Here is a 14,891-nt window from a genome sequence, read left to right on the forward strand (position 1 = left end):
TCCAGGCAGTAAACACAGTTTTATTTCTCCTGCTGATGTATATCCATGGTTCAACTATGTGCTGCTTCATGCCAGATTGCCAGCTGAGGTTTGTCGTTCCTGTTCCCTGCCATATGGACAGATAAGTGGTTTAACCTCCTAATGGATCAACCGGCTGCCCTGCAGACGCAGGGTTGATCTGTTAGAGGAGAATGGTGATTACAAGACAAAGAGCTGCAATAACTCAGACGTCAGAGCTCAGTCAGGGTTTTAAATCTGGCAAGGATTCCCTGAGAGGCATTTACAGATTTCTGCTTCCAGCTCATGTTCTGCCCAGTCTTTGTATCTGAGATACAGCATCCTATATTTAGTCAAATTTGTCTTTGAGGTTCACTGTTGGACCATTTTCTGTTGATCAGATTGTCTTTGTGTCTGACCAGTTGTAGTAAAATGAACAACCATTTAGGAATGGTTGTTCACCTGTTTCATGTCCATATTTACACCCACCCTCCATATGGGTTTTATATGGGAAGATAAATATGCCTAAACTAAGATTATCTAAAGCGTAACATATTGTTCCTCTATAGTGCAACTCTAAATGAAAAGTGAAAAACCTTTGGATTCTACTTTTTTTTTTGTTACTAAACCAATTCAAAACCTACCCAAAGCCTATATCATACTAACTTGGTCTGAGTCTAGTTTGTAAAATCTATCTGGGCCCCATTCAGGAAGCTGTTATTTTCTGTCAAGCCACTTGTTTGAGTTTTTTTTTAATTGTAAAGTGTTACATAGTGGCCCTCTTGTAATAGTCTGTATAGGTTTGATTCAGGATAAATCCGGATAATGAGAGTTATACGCAATGTAAATTATTTTCATTTCCATTTGAGACCCAACTAACACCTAGAGAGGGAAACAAACTGTTTTTGCACATAGAAGCTGTATTTACTAAATCCCAGCATGTCAAAAAGTCAATTATGAGCCCAGGAACATCAAGTCAGAACAAAATCCATGTGGTTCCCAAGTACACATGATTGCTAAGATCTTTTATTGCGTCTAAGATGTGCAATTTGAACTGATTCCATTTAAGATCTGCATGGGGGCCCAACTGGTGTTGTTGATGGTAAAGGTGGGACTCATATGGGACCTAGATTTTGTACATTGATATCTACATAAGCACCAATCCAGTCTGAGAAAAGTCCATATGGGGCCCATGTACAGTAAGTGACCTGACTGTTTTGTTTCAATAAAATTTAAAGTTACAGCAATTGTGTTCTGTTTTTATTACCTGGTCATTTTTGTAAAGTGGGACCTATATGTGCTCTCAGACTTGCATAAACTGGTTTTCTTATTTCCCAATTGAGAAACAACTCAGGACTTACATTAGGAGCCCAGTTGGTTTTGCGAATATCCATTGTAACATAATAGTTGGTCCCTTAAAAGAAGCCTATTTAGTACCCATACAGCCTGATTATAATTCTGTTTGATGCTTTACACACCCAAAGCAGGTAAAATATGGGACCCATGAGGGTCATGAATGGATTGCATCATATCATGCCAATTTCAGATAAGATTTATGTAGGGAGTCTAAATTTGTAAATTTGACTTGTATTTAGTCAATCCAGGTGGGTCCCATAAATGGGGCCCATTGGCAGCGACCCACATATAATATCGATTTAGTGTGGAAAACCAAAGAATTAGTCACCATGAAGTCTGAGAAAATCTGTTTGAGACTCATTTAGTTCAAATTTAACCTGACCAAAATCTATTTGTGACCTGTTTAACCTTGGAAAAAATCCATAGCCTATGGCTCAATTTGACACCCATCTCGTCCGTGAAGTGTCATTATGGGGTTCTTTTAGTGCCAATTTACTCATACCAAAATTCATTTTAAGAACAAGACTGGGTAAAATCCTATTTGCACACCTTAGCTGGTCTGTTTTGTGCTGACATAACACTGGTTTGTCATTAGCGTTTAGGGATATTTACTCAGAATAAAACATAGGTAGGAGTTAAATCGCTTAAAAATAAAAAAACATGTCAATGTCTTCTGAAAATAAATCTTAAAAAGCAGTAAACGTCCAAAGAAAACATGGAGAGCTTTAAATCAAGAACCATTAAAAAACAATGACGTGTTAAGGGCAACATATGAAGAAATTGAGACTAACTGATTCAGCAGTTTAATACTAAATGAAAAGTATGTTTTATTGGCCCACTCTGCTTGGTAGGGAAGGCTGTGTTATCTAATTATCAACAGGTGCCCCATAGAGGTGCTTTTATGCCACCCTCTGCTGGCTGGCAGGAGTCCAGGAGTTGAGTCTTCCTGACTCTTCATCATTGCATCACTTCATCCTCTTGTGAGAGACAACTACCTTAAAACCTTAAAGCCTTTGGGCTAGCGGGTGAGTTTTTACCACGATCCTCCGATCAGGGAGGAAACTGCAGCAGTCCTCATTAAAATTCTCTGCCCGTCCTCACTCCCCGAGAAATCCTCCTGGCGGTGGATGGGTGGCACCGGCGTCCTGCGCACCGAGCCACCGCGGACCGCTGCTTCATCACCGGTGGCGGCTGTGGAGAGGAAGGAGGGCTGCTGCTTCACGTCCGGGTCTATTTATGGCGTCAGCACGGAGAGAGGAAAGGTGGGCTCACATGTTCGGGAGTCCGGCGAGGGGAGGCGCCCTGCGCATCTAGAGTCCGGCGCGTTACAAACACCAGCCGGCCGGGATACCCGCACGGAGACTCGGTCCGCGGCTCTGCTGGCTTCTTCTTTTCTGCGTTTATTAACGACGGGGACGGGCAACATGTGCGCCTGGGTGGTGTGAAGTCCGGCAGCGCGGCTTGTCGGATGCGTTTTTCTCGGATACGCCAAGTACCCGACGTTTCAGAGCACCTTGTGTCATAGGTAAGAACCTCCACTTTATCCCACTTCCTCACCCTGTTCTCTGCACCTTATTGACTCATTGCTTCTTTAATATTCAGAGCATCTCACATGGATATTCCAAGCAATCGTGATCTCCTGTAAAGGTGTATAGGATTTTGAACATGAAGTCATTGTGAATACTGCAGGAAAGCCAATGTAATCATTTAGCTGATTGTACTGGATGATCTGGAAATTGGTGGAATAAAGTAGAGAACAGTCCAGAATAAGATGCTGAGATGTTGTTGGCGAGGTATGTGAAGATTCCTGGAGATTTCCAGTAATATTGCACAGGGTCTTGTGTTTTCATCATTCGTCTTCTCTGGTTTGTAACTCTTGTTCTGCAACAAGAATTATTGGGAATACCATGCATTGAGTGATGGTTTGTGAAGATGCAATGATTGGTTTACTTTTCCTCCACTGATAAACTTTCTTAAGTCGTACAACTTGCACACATCTGCCTCAAAGATCTTCCAAATTCTTAATTGCTTTAATGACCTGGAAAGAACAAGGCAAACAAAGGAGACAACTCTCCTAAAAATGTTCAACTATAATACCAGCCCTCCCATTTCAGGGCAGAACCCTAAGCTTTGTACTTCTTGGAATAGTTGGTTCACAAAGAGCCCAGGTTTAAAGTGTCCACTTACTGCTCCTGCCAGCCAGCCCTTCCCATTGTGTCAGGAATGTTTGGTCGCATGCTGTCCACATAAACCCCCCAAAATCCTTTGTTCTGTTTGGAGGGGGACAATTCTCCAGAGCCATGTGGGCCATGAGTGGGGGGATGGAGCAAGAGGGGACATCTGTAGCTGACAGCTCCCTCGGAGCAAGCTGACATGCTGGGACAACATGAATGGGGTATTAGCGAACACATGAGCAAAGCACTTAAGGCTAATGAGGACATTTATGCTGTGTGTACAATGCTTAGTGACCGGTTGGGTTTATCCCGAGGGACCTATAGGCTATTAATGATGCCCCATTTTTGATCGAATGAAGGCAAAGGGAAAAATGGAGATGACTTGTGTGAACTTGTTCATCCTCAGTTGTTGCTGCTTTCTTCAGACATTTAGATCTTTTAATTGAGACAGGAAGAAACATAAAATGTCCTCAATTTCACCAGTATGGAAAACACCTGAACAACACATTCATTATGATAATTATCAACTTGAATGGTATCAAGGCAATCCAAATCAGACAACAGATTATAAACATTTTCATAAGTGTTTCCATGTTCTTTGAAGTTGGAAGTTTTAAGCTGAAATCTTTATTGGAGGGCATCTTGAAGTACAATTTCTGACCAACCCAAAATCTAACATGGCTGCCACTCATAAAATAAAGAGAAAGGATGTAAAAACATATCTTACTGTTTATCTTGGAAGATGAGCAACAAATGTTTTTTAAAGAAAATGTGACATTAAATTTATGGATTAGACCCATATCAGGTGCCAAATAGGACATATACAGTTGGTGCATGAATATGGAGAACCATTTTGTGTTGTTAGTTTATATCAAGTTGGGTAAAGCATGTCTTTAAACATTTTCTGTATTGGGCATGTCTTTACCCAACTTGAAAGGAACCCCTGACTGTTATTACTGTCAAACCCAAATTACTTTTTAAATGTTGCAGTATCTGCCATGAGCTTTTACTTTGAAAACCCACAACTCATCTGTAATTTACACTGCATTAACCTTTAATTCAAAATATAACCACCTAGCTTGTCTAAATTGTCAGTTACTGCCAACTGAAAATTTATGTGTGCAGGCAAAGACATTAGTTTTAAGCAGTTAAACTTTGGAAAATTGACTAGATATAAACAGTATTGTCAGAAGTTTTACATGTAGATCCATCAAAAAAAAAAAAACAGCCTGGTGATGTCCAAAGATCAATGAACCACCATTATTTTATTCAAATATGACCTTTTTATAAATTTGAATTATAAAAAGCTTTCTTGCCTGAAAAATCCAAAGAAAGACTCCTAAAAAAGCCTGGAGAACTGTTTATGCTTTGTAAAAATCCAAGAATATCTCATTAACTTTGTGAAACCTTTAGTTGATTTAATTTTGAGTTAACAAAAATGCAACAAATCCAGTCTTAGTAAATGAGAATCACTGAGTTTATCAAAAATGATAATTTCAGTCACTTTGACACCGCCCCATTCAGCCTGACATATGCTGTCAGCTTTGGGAGGAATTTTTCACAGGACAGCCGCTGAACAATCTCAGCAGCTGCTCTCTTATCACCAGTGTCAGGACAAGGTCTGCATTAACAATGGAAAAACACCCGGAAAATATTGGCTGTCCCATCCAGCAGTGGCGGGCCTTTGTGAGGCGAGCTTATCGGAGGAATTCGCAGGAAAAGGGAAACTCTGGCTTGTGACTCCTGTGGCTGAATGTCCGAGCTGATGGGAAAAGGGCCGACCGGGGACTTAGAAAGCAGGAATTATAATTTTAAGTCGGCATCCCTCATGACTAGTGCAAAGTGGTACACAGTGAGGTGGAATGTGGCCCCCCATGGGGCCTCAGTGGTATACAGCCTGTGCTCAGGTTGGACTTTGTGCTTTCCTTCACTAAGCAGAAAACGGTCTGAACCAGAATTATTTTCTAAATGCCACGCTTTATTACCTGCTTTGGAAATTACTTCTATTTAAAGGGAGTCATAGGTTATAACTACAGGGGGGATTCCAAGTTGAATAGCTGGGAAAAGCTACTTAACTCAACAATGGTAAAAAAATAAATAAATAAATCAGCTTTTGATTTTGTTGAGCAGAACCCCTAGACCTTTTCTCCCTCAAGGTGTTGGTTCTCTTAGTCGTTATTCTGTAGGCAGCAGTTTCATAATCGCGATGAAACACAGACCATGTGATCTCTGGGGTGAACAAAAGGCCTGATAAACACCAGCAAACACACCTGCCCACGCAGAGCAGTGGCAACAGGAAGAAAAGTGGGAGTTGGAACTGACCGTTATGGTGACTGGAGCAGGCGATGGGCACAGGGAGATGAGACGTGCGGGAAACCATCGGAGCATGAGCTGTTTACAAGCGGGGGGGATTCCTGACATTCCTCAGCTGCAGCCATGCCACTCCGATCTGCACCTCCACCCACTGATGGTCACCTTCGGGAACCAAAGGGATCCAGAAAACGACTGGCGGAGAGTTGGTTTAAATATGTTGCATAACGAGAGATGTTTTCCAGTGTTGCTATGGAGACTTTCAGGAAGCTGAGCAATCAGACAGCTGGTTGAGGAGCATCTTCTTCACGTGTTTGTAGCTTTAACCTGGAATAAATCTGGAACATCAACTACTCTTCCGTGTGTTTATAAAGATTTGGTGCTTGAACAAATAGAACAAAATGTTCTATATTCACTTAAAATACAAAGAACTAAGGTGGACATTTATGATTCTTAGAAAGTTTTACCTTTTGCTCCAAAGACGTTTTTATTCTCAAAAACGTATTGAAACATCTTCTAATTGTGTTAAGACCTAATATTGTGTGTATGGTTTTAACATAGTGAAATCTAAATAGCTCTTTATTGTAAAATTCAACAGCATAATTGATTATGATCAAAAAATGTTGCACATAAATGGATGAAGCATTTATTGTGAAAATGATGCATGAATTAAAACAAGGACTTAGCCTGGAAAGTTACATTTGCAACACGAGAAACGGAGCTTATTTATGTCCTAACATACAATGACGAACATAAATAAAATGAAAATAACCAATTCAAAAGAGAACGGTATTAAAGTCCTTCTTATGACCTACCAATAATTATTACCTAAGTTGTGTAATGTTTAAAAAACCAGCATCCTCTTTGTTTATTGACATCTTCAAGTAAAAATAAAAGAATCCAACCTTTTAATTTGAGCACATTTAATCAGTGACTGGAATAATAGATTTACTGTCTAATGTTTTAAACTGACTTTCTTCTTGACTGGGTTAATAATAAAACAGCACAAAAAGGGTTTCTTTCTGTAAGCTACTCTATAAAATGGGAAAAACCAGCAAAGATGTCATTTAAGTAAGGCAAAAACTACAAGATAAAAAGTAAAAGCATTGTCTGTCCTACCATCACAAACATAAATGCAGAGTTTGCTAAACACTACTGGAACTATAACTTGAACGATATGCTGTGGAGAGATGAAAATTAAGACCTCCAACATTGGTCCAGTGTGAAACAAAAAAGGAAACCATATTAGCGGATCTATGGTGCTGTGAGACTTTTTTTTCTGCAAGGTGTTTAGATTCTTGTTAGCATCTGAGAAATACCAGCAGGCTTTAAAGAGAGAGTCCAATGGGTAACCACTGGGTCTTTCAACAGATTAATGGCCCAAAACGTGACCAATTAAGGAGGATATAAGAGACAGGAAAAGAATCTCTATAGATTATTGTTGGAAAACTTCAGCAAATGCAATCAAATTTCAATGTACATTTCCCTCATGGGTGCCAAGAAATTTGTTGGCTTATTTTCAGAACTTTCTCCTTTGCTTTGCAATATTTTTAAACATTTCATCACATTCTGTGGACAAGCATTTAATTACAATAAAAAAATGCAACATTTAGTTGTTATTTTGAATCTGACATGTTATGTTTTATCAGCCCAGAGCCGCCTGACTTTTCTGAAGCTTATGAGATGTGAGGTTGTTGAGTGAAATATCTTGACAGATCAGGGATGGATTACTCTGACATTTTGCACAGACGTTCACGTTCCCATTTTAAGGTGAACTGACCTTCTTACGCGGCAGACACTTAGACTTCTCATTTAAAGGCACAGGAGGAAATCGTCCTAAACCACTGAGCTTTGTATACGTGAGCGCAGTGACGGATCCCTGAAGTGCCCAGTTTTTCTTCAGCTGCTGCACTTTAAAAATACTTGCAGTTCTGCAAAGATTGAATCAAATCTCTTATAGGAGGAAGCCAGGAGTCTTTGGTCTTTATCGCTCCAGTCTGTGAATTAGCATCTTGCATCAGTTTCCTTCCTACTGCATTCTGTTTGAAGAGAATTTGTTTGTGTCTTTAAGATCAGAGAAGCCTTTAATCTGGCTTTCCTATCAGAGAGAGAAATATTCCATAGAGACGCAGGAGGAAAATCAAAGTGGGTGTTATCGGGTGTGTTGTATAAAAAATTAACTGCAAGAAATATTTTTGTTTTGGATCCACTAGCGTATTTCTTTACCATTTTGTGTAAATGACTGGGTCCAATGGGATTATGGTGGTAGGAAAGGTAGAGAGGGTGTTGTTGACTCAGGGAATGACAAAACAAACAGGTGTATGCACAGTGATGGTGGGGAACACCTGTGAGGATTATTCAGAGCCTTGGATGGATGTCAAGCTGTGACCCCGACTAACCGGGAAGCAAATCATCACCCATTTCCTTGGAAAACAGCAGCTGTGGAAATAAGAAGCTGGAGTTTTTGAGGAAAAATGTTCCTCAAAAATGAATGCCTGCTGGAGTAAAAACTCCCCAGAAAGATCCTTTCGGTTTTTACTTGTCTCTCATTTAGGTGCTAACTGTTCGTTTCTGGATTAATATAGAAATTGAAAGTGTACTAAAGAAAAAAACACCAAATGTTTTACAGACAGAGAGATTTCATTTTAATTAGATCTAATTCCTGTTTCATTGTTTAAGTTTCCATCCATCCAACTATCCATTTGTTCATCTATCAATTAATTTGACTTCTTCATCAATCCATCCATCCATCCATCCATCCATCCAATCATCCATCCATCCAACCAACCAAACATCCATTTGTCCATCCATCAATTGATTTGACTCCTTTATCTGTCCATCTATCCATCCATCCATCCATGTATTCATCCATCCATGCATGTATTATATTCTATTATATAGAAATGTATAGGAATTTGGCACATAGTCAGTATCAAACAAAACTTTTCTAATTGGGGCCCCAAATCTAAGTAGCATCATCTGTTGAGGAATTCGCAGTCTCTCCCCTTCCGCCATGATGGATCTCGTTATTGAGTTCTCATCTCACTGTCAGCAGCTAATTGTTGCTGTGAACTGATGAGACAAGAGGCAGCAGCTTCCCTATCTGATCTTAGAAGCTTGGTCATCTTCATTTTACCACTCCTATTTACAAATTGCTGTATTTCCTTTCCACACATGCAAGACCACCTTATGATACTGTGAGTCTCACTAAATCTAACTTACATTGAGCAAGAAACAGCATGTGGAGCTTTTGAGAGTTTATACCCACCACTTTCAGTCTGTGTTATGCCCCATGTCACACAGCTTATTTCATGGCTGCTGGAGAGTATGATTGATGAGACCGCCACAGCTGATGGGCTTTCAGGTAAAGTGTTGGTGAAATCACATCAGCTAGGACGTGATTTACTGGAGAGGCGTCTGGTCCATTCAGCAAACTACATCCTAAATACCAAAAAGGCTCTGAGTGTTGAGAGAAGAAATGGAAACTTTGCAGAGTAGTGAAAGCTTTACTTCTTCCATTTTTTTTAAGAATTATAGGCTTCAAACATCCAAAAACATTTATTAAACTAAATATTGTGGCTTGGGATTTGGTTAGGACGCCCAATAACTTTTTCGCACGAGGTCTGGTTGGTTTGGATTTACCCCTCGATAAATTAAGTTATTTCTTGAAATCTGCATTTCGTGTTTACTGAGATTAATATGAAATGGAAACATTTAAGCGGAAGACAGAAGTATCCTGCCAGGAGAGCAAACACATTTTCACGATGTGGTATATATGCTGTCGTTTTAAGCTGAACTGTCATGGCTTCCTTTGCATGAATAGCTTTGTCACTCATGATTTGCCAAAAGAAACCTCCAGTTTCGGCTGAACCGTTCCTCTGTATGACAGCTGCTGCTAGAACCAGAACAGAGACTATATTTCTGATCTCTTCTTTGCCTAATGTGTCTTGGCATTTGACATTTTTCCACAATCAAGCCGTCAAGCACCTCTGGGAGAATCCCTCGAATGTGAAACTATCAGCATAATTCACCTCCTGATTAAAGAGCATTAATTATTCCCTTCTCCTCCTCTGATTTGCATCACAGTCTAGCAGATTTGCGCCTCGGGGGCTAATCCGAGACAGATGCACTCCTAAATTTATTTAGACGCACAAAAACTGTAATGACATGGTGAGATTTTGGCTCTTTTGTGTGTTGTAAATGTGTTTGTGGTGTCAGGGATGGTGATTTGGCAACCACGTCACCATGGAGACAGTGCCACTATCGTGTAGGATGGATTTTTCTTTTCTAAGCACACAATTGGCTTATAAAAGGAACAACGGCAGAGCAATGTAATCTGATTGGACAAACTAAAGGCTCTAGAAACAAACTCCTGCTCTCTAATGTTTTATAATATGATGATACATATTATGACTGCGTTGATCCACAATTCAGTTAGCTGACATGGCAAAGTCTACATTTCCCTTATGGAAGAGTGGAAGAGACACAGCAAACGTGTGGAAAAATTTGCTCTCATAAAAGACCAATGAGGACAAAATTTAACTTTTTGGGTTTTGTGCAAACTGTTACCTTGAACACCTCATCCTCACTGTTAAACATAGTGGTGGCAGCATCATACTGTGGGGTTTGAGAAGAACATTATTTGAGCCAGGGTTGCACAATATATCATAAATATAATGTTCTAACCATACAGTCAGACAGAGCGTTAAAGAGGAGCAGCAAATGCTAATAAGGTGGATTAGCAGAGCTTGCTAACAACTTATGTTGTCATCCAGGACTTATATTCATGGAATATAATCCCTGCTGCCAACATATTTAGCTGTTAGCATGTCATGATATTCGTGAAACTGTCATATAGCAACAGTCTTCAGTCAGAGGTTCATTGCGAGACTGACTGCTACCAGAAATCTTTAGTGAACACAGCATCACCATCCACTTTGAAGATACTTGGATGGTATGAGTTACAGCAACATTTAATTTCTCTTTGGGATAAATACAGTGTGTTTTTAATTAAATTGAAATTTATAAACTGATTTTGCAGATTATCACATATTCTTCAGCTTCCAGCAGAAGAATTATATTCATGTCAGAACGGCTCAGTCAAAGTCCAAACCTGAATCTAAGTGCCAATTTGTGGCAAGACTTCACAAGTACCTCTCAGTCAAATCAGACTGAGCTTGAGCTGTTTTTGTTGGTAATTTGGTTAAAGGCTTGTTTCAATCACATCTGCTCACTGAAAATCAATTCTTACATTTTCACTGCATGGCTGCATGCACAGCTTTCTTTTTTGTGGTACAGTCCTCTGCCATCAGCTCTCTGCGCTCTCCTGTGGGGAACTCGCTCCGTTCTTGACTCTTTTGCCAGTAATTTGCTCCTCGTCCCGCCGTGTTGTTCACTGTTGGTGATGGAGGTACAGACACCTGCTAATTCTCTCTCAGCTAGGCCTCCTCTCCATCTCTCAGCCAAGCGGCTGACATTTAACAGGGGGAGCTGTTAACAGGCTACAGGAATGTCACTGACATTCACTTTGTATGGTGTGGGATAGGTCAGCCCCTGTTTCACTGTCGCTGTGCCCAGGACTCAGTTCAGCATGATGGTGATACACTGTCAGCCTGGCACTCCCATGTCCTTCTGTAATGAAATGAAGCAATCAATATTCTGAAGCTGTTTGTCCACACAATGCTTCCTTCAACAGGTTAGGATTGGCCTATTGGCTCTACAAAACATGTTCATGACATTTTTTGCACAAATCATTCTTGGATAATGAGATTTTAGTTTGGTCAGTTCCAGTTATTTTGAACTCTTTTTTTCAGAATGAGCTGCTTGTCTCTTTAAATCCAAATAAGCTACTGCTGGCCACACCTCCAACTCACAATTATACAACCGTACATCTTTGAGAAGCAGAAGTGGAGCCTCCTGCACAACCAGTAAGAATGCAACAAGTGGTTTCTGGTTGGTAAGTCGACAACAAAACACTTGTCTTTTCCAGCAGCCAATAAAACCAGCTCAACAAAGGTGCTGTAGCTCAGCTTGGGTTGCTAGGTGACGTCTGGGCTTCGCTGCGGTTGCTAGGTAATTTGAGGCATTACAATTGCGGGCAGAGGGGTTTGATAACAACAAGAAACATTAACTGAAAAAGAAAAATCATCAGACATCTGTTTTTAGAAGCAATATAAACACAACTGGAAGTACAAAAATGGGAATTAAACTCTGACTGTTGACTCTGTATAACGTGTCGTCATCTGATTCGATCCACGCTGACTATGACTTGTTCTTCTACACATCTTTAGAGATGAAACAAAGCTCCTCATCCTCTGGTAATTAAACTTCTGTCGCTGGGGCGTTTTTTTCCTCCTGGTAAACTGTCAACACACAGGCGCCCCTTTCTCTGACGCCGATGCCAATAATTAGTTCGCCGAGGGGTTTGCAGTGATTGTTTCATTATTTCTCCACCAGGCATGTACACGAGATGTTTGATGGATGCTAGAGAGTAATCTGGGTAAAAGCAGCTTACAGGGTATATGTACATTGTTGCCCAACACCTATAAGAACAATTCACTGAGAAGCTTACACAATGAGCTCTGTTGTTGCACGTGGGCTTCTGGGCTCTCAGAGTTGTGAAAGGCGGAGTTATCAGCAGAGTGCAGATTCCTCTGAATTGCTTTGCTTCATTTTTCACAGCCGTTTAGCTGGATGCCGAGTGCAGGGCAGCAATTAGACACCCATTTTTGTTTGAAAATTATTATTTTTGTTCTCTAAGATCTGCGAACCTAAGTCTGGGTTCGGTTGAACAGAACTCTGGTGTGGTCCAAATGAATACGTGGTGCCAAGCAGACTGGAGACCGCTCCAAAAGCAGGAAGCAGACTATGTTGCAGGGCACTCTGGGTAAATACAACAAAAACAAACATGTGAGTATAATGCTAGAAGGAGAAATGACTGCCAACGACAAAAGAGAAATCCTATAACTGCTAAAACCTGATGCTACTTCATTTTGTTTACATTTTTGTAAGGACATTGCATTTATGTCTAGATTTTCATGTCATTTATTTCAGTAGTTCTTGGTGCAGCGCAGGGTATTGTAGATTATAAAATGTTCAGATTCTGCCACTTTTTTTGCTGTCTGCTGCCTGATGGTAATCCAAATAACATGTCACAAACTCAACCCCTCAGTCACCTCTTATTCTGACTGAGTTCCCACAGGACAAGGCCTCAGTTGGCTCTCCCTTTTAAAATGTCAGCCCCGTCAGGTCGCCATGCTGTCATATCTTCTGTCATCAGCTGAACATCAGTCCCATGGCCGCTGAGAGGCTCCAGTCATTACAGCTGTGCCCGCCACTGGTCCCCTGTCCATCAACCTTTACACGTCTAGCTCCAAACCAAACATCATCTCTTTATCCACTGAAGGACACAGAGGTCACTCGTCTGGATCAGAGACTAAAGGCTCCGTCACTTTAAAAACAAACCTCCTTTACAGAGTCCCAAGCACAAACCTAGGCATGCTGCAAAACATACAGTGTGTTCTTCTTGTAATTGGCTGATTAGGCTCTCTGTCTGTTTGGGGAGCTGAGTAACTGAGCTACTCATCCACTAGTAAATCCTCCAGTCTCAGGCACACAGTCCTTGTTGTGTTTTTGTCTACCCTTGTCTGTTATCCTGATTAAAATGGAGAAGGCCTAACTCGATGTGTCTGTCAGCATACACAAGCCAGACACTCTCAGTACTAGCAGCTCTTGGCATTAATCCGTCTCACTAAAGGTGGGGGATGGAATGGGTGGAGGATGAGAACAATGCAACATCTTTCCCTCGATCCTTCTTGCTCTTTTCGCTCAGGCCACGTGGTGATCGCCTGGCCAGATTTTCACGGGTCTTGGACGTTCAGTACGGATGTTTCCCTTCTCGTCCACTCATCCCTGCTGCACCCCTCAAGGAAATGAGGTACAATGCTACCCCCTCATGCCTCTGACAAACATCCTTCCACTGCCCTTTGTTCCTGCCATTGTCACCAGACAAGAGGTTACATCTAGAGGTTATGTATGTAGAGCGAGAAGCGTCATGGAGTTTCTGAAACGTGTGTGTTGTTATTTCTATAGTTTGCAAATGAATGGTTGTGGCAGGAAGAGACACTGTGGAAACAATACGTGTTTCTAAATATGTGGCATGGTGCAGACTTTCTTTCTCTTCCGTGGACATTCCTGAATGTGGCAAGAGGCCTTGTTTCCTGCCTTACGACAGGCAAACAAGGGTATCTGCGTGTTTCAAAGATTACAAATAGTACGTGTGCAGGAAAATATTACTTGCACTCCCTTTTGTGAAATATTTGCCCATTTAGATCTTCGAATACCAATCTCTAATGTTGATCTGGAGCCATAGACTCTACAGTAAGATCTTATTGTCATTATGTTATTTCAGAATCAAATGTAAAAGTTAGTTTGTAGCTTCAGGATTTTTTCCTAACTGACAATCCTGTAGACTTGGTTCAATTAAATAGTGAAATTAAAACATTTCTTACGTTTTAAGCTGGTGCGGTTTGCTTTCACACTGAATGTAACCTCTGTTGCAAACCTGCACATTGAAATTATTATTTTTTTTGTATTCTTCAAAAACTATCATCATCATAGATACTTTGTAGGTGTCCTAGTTTACTTTAGCCTAAGTTTTTATAGTTCAGGCTGATTGGTAGGAATGTCCGGATTCCTTAAATGTTGAACTGGTAGCGTTGGTCTGTAAAAACTGGATTTCTTTCAGGAGCAGAAGGTGCATCGGAAAATGTAGTTAAAAATGTTCAATCACCTGTTAATTAACTACCAAGAACCAGTGCAAAGTTAAATGAGTTTAAAGGTATTTTTAAAGGAATCAAATGGATGGATGGATGGATGGATGGATGGATGGATTGGATGTGTGATTTTATTTACTGTTTTTGTTGTTTTATTTGTTTATTTTTGATATTTTGAATGTCTTCCAGTTCCAGTGTTAAATGTTCATAAGAATTAAAATTTTATTCTTTGAGAATCTGTTCTTGTATTGTTATGCCATTGCCATTATATTACTTGAAA

General features: G+C 40.4%; 1 protein-coding gene across 1 annotated transcript in view; it reads left to right on the forward strand.

Moving 5' to 3' along the window:
• The first annotated feature begins 2,298 nt into the window (after window positions 1–2,298).
• The window catches only part of tmem108 (transmembrane protein 108), a 39,633-nt gene continuing 27,040 nt past the window's right edge, over window positions 2,299–14,891 (forward strand). The window contains exon 1 of the mRNA XM_028005499.1: window positions 2,299–2,878. The gene's annotated coding sequence lies outside the window, so the exon portion shown is untranslated. The remainder of the gene's footprint in view (window positions 2,879–14,891) is intronic.

Source organism: Xiphophorus couchianus, chromosome 21 (assembly GCF_001444195.1).
Source record: "Xiphophorus couchianus chromosome 21, X_couchianus-1.0, whole genome shotgun sequence".
In the NCBI taxonomy this organism is placed as follows: Eukaryota; Metazoa; Chordata; class Actinopteri; order Cyprinodontiformes; family Poeciliidae; genus Xiphophorus; species Xiphophorus couchianus.